Below are 4,158 nucleotides of genomic sequence, written 5' to 3' on the forward strand. Positions count from 1 at the left end.
AAAATTATGTTTTATAGAGTACTAGACTGTAAGTGGCTCTTAGAAGCATTTCACAAAAAACTATCCAGTATCTCAGTGTATCTTAATACATGACTTGTTTGGGAGCCTTCAGTGTAGGAAAGCCTATGCTTTTTCCTAATGCATATTCATAACACATTGATACAATGGAGTATCTGAATACATTTCATAATATTCAGATACTTGCTATTTTTCTAGATTCTCAGTACTTGCATTTTATAAAAGGAATTGCCTTTAAATGCTGCTCTTTTAAATCAGCTGGAAAAGTCCCCATCTAACAGGAACAGCAAGAGTCCAAACTTGCATCTTAGATCACTTAGATATTATTTTTGATGGCCTGTTCACATGAGTGTGACAATTAAAAATGAAGTTGTGTAAATCATTCATAGGAATAACAAAAAACAACTGTTTCCTGTCTCAGCAAATAATGGAAGACTTCATAGCCATACAGAGACATAGAAGGAATTGTGGGAAAGTCTGGGAAAACTGTCAGCACTCAACTGAGTCTGTATCCTTGGGGCAATTTAAGCTAGATGTGTACACAAAAGGAAGTCCAGGCCATGTTGGCCGGATCAGGCATAAATGTGCTTTACTTTGGCTCTGGCAAGGCAAACTCTGGAGGTTTTACCATCAGTCCTTTTTTTTCCTCCCCCTGCCTTGTTTTCTACATCCCAACAACAACTAGTGCAGGTTGCAGTACTGAAGAAGGCAGCTTCTTCATGGAGGATGTAGCAGTAGGAGTTTGGATGGAAGGCATTTGAGCAGCAGGTTAATTACTAGACCCAGTGTCTGGGTATATGGATACTTTCCCGAGTGTGTTAGGTCAGAGAATTTTAGTTCATGGCAAAGGGTGTGGTTTTTGTTTTCCAAAATAACTCTGAATTTCAAACTGAGTGTTCATCAAAAATGTGTTTTATGCAATGGCACTAGTGGAATGAAGAGACAAACATAATTAATGCAGCTAAATTCAGAGGCTGAAGGAATCGTTCCAAGAGCAGGTTTGCTGATAGGCTGTAGCCAGTTCTGGAATGCTCTTTTAGAAACACCCACCCTGGATTCCCAGCTGTGCTTCATGTCCCCTTGTCATTACTTTGCAGGGATGATATGACCCAACAGTTGACTACAGTTTCTTGAGGGTTGGAGCTCTGTCTCTTGATTATTTTGTTACTCCTATGAATGATTTACACAACTTCACTTCTGTCCCTTGATTGCTGTATGCTGCTCATTTATTTGACAAACAATTTTAAAAACAAAAGAAACAAAACTGTAAGTACTAAGGTGGGACAATCCAAGTGTGTGTATGTTTGTTCATTCACTTATTAAACATGTTCACTGCTATTAAGTGAACATAATAAAAAGTCCCACACTCCAGCTATATAGAAAACATGCAGCATGTCTTTTATATAGCTGGAGGCACAGTTTAGTCCCTTGGTCCAGCTTGGGCCACTGTCAAACAAAGACAGAAGTGAGCTGATCCATATCAAATTAAAAGTGTTTGTTACTTTTTTCTCAAAATTCTCCAGTCTTCCTCCAGATATTTACTACTACAAGGTTAGTGCTTGGCAGAGTTCCCAGACTATCAGGCTGCCCTTAGAATTTCCTTCTTAGGAAGACAAGGTGTGGCAATACTTTGAGACAAAAATCAGAACAGTTTTAGGGACTTCAAGTGAGTCTTTCTTTCCACACTCTACCTCCTTTTGCCAAATGATCAATGTGGAGGACTAGGGCATTTCCTCTAAAAAGCCATATACCATGAGGAGGATGCTCAATATAAAGTAATGTTGGAATTCTTCATTCTTCACCAGTTTTGATAAGCTATAGTATGTGAGGAGAGATAAGATGTTACTGTGCTGGAGTGGTGATAAATAAAGGACGAGGAAGCATGTTTACAAGTAGGATGCTTGAAAGTGGGAAAGGCTGCAACACAAATAGCCTGTGAGATCCAGTGTGGATACTTGAAATAGGCTCACTTTAAGCTGATTGAATCCAGAACCAACACAAGCTTATAGCATGGACAGAGGTAGCCCTGACACTGCAGACACAGGCAATTTTGAAGTATGGAATCAAGTGAGACAGTGCCTTGGGACTATAACAGTTTTTGCACAGACTTAAATCCAAGTTGGAGACTGAGAAATAACGTACAGTATTAATAGATGTAAACCTTGAAAAAATGGACTTACTTTGTGCAACATACAAGTGCAATTTAAAAAATTTATTTATTTACTATGGCATGTATTGAGCAATTGTAGAAGGACTTAGAGACTGATTTCTGAGCTGAAATGATGTTGAATCTGAAGCAAAATCATTGCAAATCTAAGCCTGCAAAACTATTACTAAGCACTGAAAATGGCCCATTAAAGCAAGAGATACGCATAAAGATTTGGACAAGCTCACTTCCCTGTTCACTGTGAGATGTTTATTCCTCTGCTCTGTTTACTTCCAGCAGATTTTAATGTTTCCAAAATCGCACAACCCAAACCACCTTGTTGTGTCTGTCCCAGAGCACTGCTCATCTGGGTGAATGAGAATGCTGACTTCAAGAATGCAGGAACAGATATATTTATTGTGAGACTCCACTGAAATCAGTCTTTTGCTGGAAATAATTGTCTTTAAATAAAACTACCACTTGCTTCTGAAATAAAAATAATATACTTTAACAAAGTGCTCCATATAGCCCAAGTCTTCTGTTCTTGAAATCTATGGGAACTTTGCCATGGTTTTAAACTAACATGACAATATACATTTGACTAAGAGATGAACATAAAAATACCTCAAAATTAATCCATATTTAACATTCCTAAATTTGATATTTGGTGGCATCTATATAATCAGACAGCTCAAAATCTGAAAACCTCAAAACAAACAAAAAATCTAAATAAAGGCTTGCTAAAATCCAAACTTATTTTGTAATCATGCATTGGAATAGCAGTTGTTTTTGCTGGTCTGATCTGCCTTTCTGTTGGCTGGATTCCCTTTCTGTGACAGATGTGCTATTTATGGAAGGGGATTCTGAATATTTTAAAGCACTGACTGTTAGGAACATCTCATTCCCAGCCTTTAAAATGAAAGAGAGTGAAATGCCAAATGATTTCCCAAAGAAAAACCTCCAAATTAAACAGATATCTATTTAATCATTAAAAAAATAATAAAACAGCAGAAAAAAGCAAAATAAGATTGTCTATTTTTTGAAAAGAAGTGAATACATATGTACAGCAGCCTAGTTTTTGCTGTGCAACATTTTCTGATTTAGACAATACTTGGCATTAGTCTTCCCTTTTAAAAAGAGGTTCTTTTATTGAAAAAAATATAATCATGTACACAGGTTTCTAGGGAAAAAATATGTATTTGAAAATTTGGCTGCTTTCTTCCTCAGCCATACTGGCAGGTCAAATTAAAGCTAGCGCTTCTCTGGACAAATCTGACCTCACAAGGAGCTGTTTATTTCTGCAATTGGTCAGAAGCCATCTAGATTTACTTATACATATGGTAAACAGTGGCTACCTAAAGAAATCTTTCAGTGGAATATTTTTAGAGCTAACACAATAATCTTCACAGTTCTGTTCTTGTGCTGGATATCATCTTGTGGTATTTGCAGGTAGAGAGATAAAGAGCTGAGAGAAGTCACCGACATAGTGGGGGGGATTTTGCTCTCTAAACAGGTGTATCTTATGGTTTGTTTTACCTCACCTGATGGTTTAGCCTTCTGGGAAGGTAACTCAGGTTACAGTAAACTGCAGCATGGTTCCCTCATTCTCCTTCTGGAGACAGAGTGATAATGAAAATAGCACCAGTTTTGCTTATTAGGCATTTAAAAAAAAAATCAGATTGGCAGTTTTTGATGCTTTTCTCTTTGCATATTTTTCATTATACATGCAAAATATTTTGCTGTATTTTTAAGTTTTCCAGATGATAACCCTTTTTTGACATTTACAAAAATCTAATTCCCACAATTACTCTTGCAGTCTCTGCAGAGGGTGATACCAATTTAACGTATGCGACTGAACAACATACATGCTATTAATCTCAGAGGGTAATAGAAATACATTAAGTGAATGATGTGAAATTTTTAATTATCATCATTATTATTATTATCTTTGCAGCTATGGTTTTATATTTCAATTTTTTTTCTTCAAGACGACA

Source organism: Ammospiza caudacuta, chromosome 11 (assembly GCF_027887145.1).
Source record: "Ammospiza caudacuta isolate bAmmCau1 chromosome 11, bAmmCau1.pri, whole genome shotgun sequence".
NCBI lineage: Eukaryota > Metazoa > Chordata > Aves > Passeriformes > Passerellidae > Ammospiza > Ammospiza caudacuta.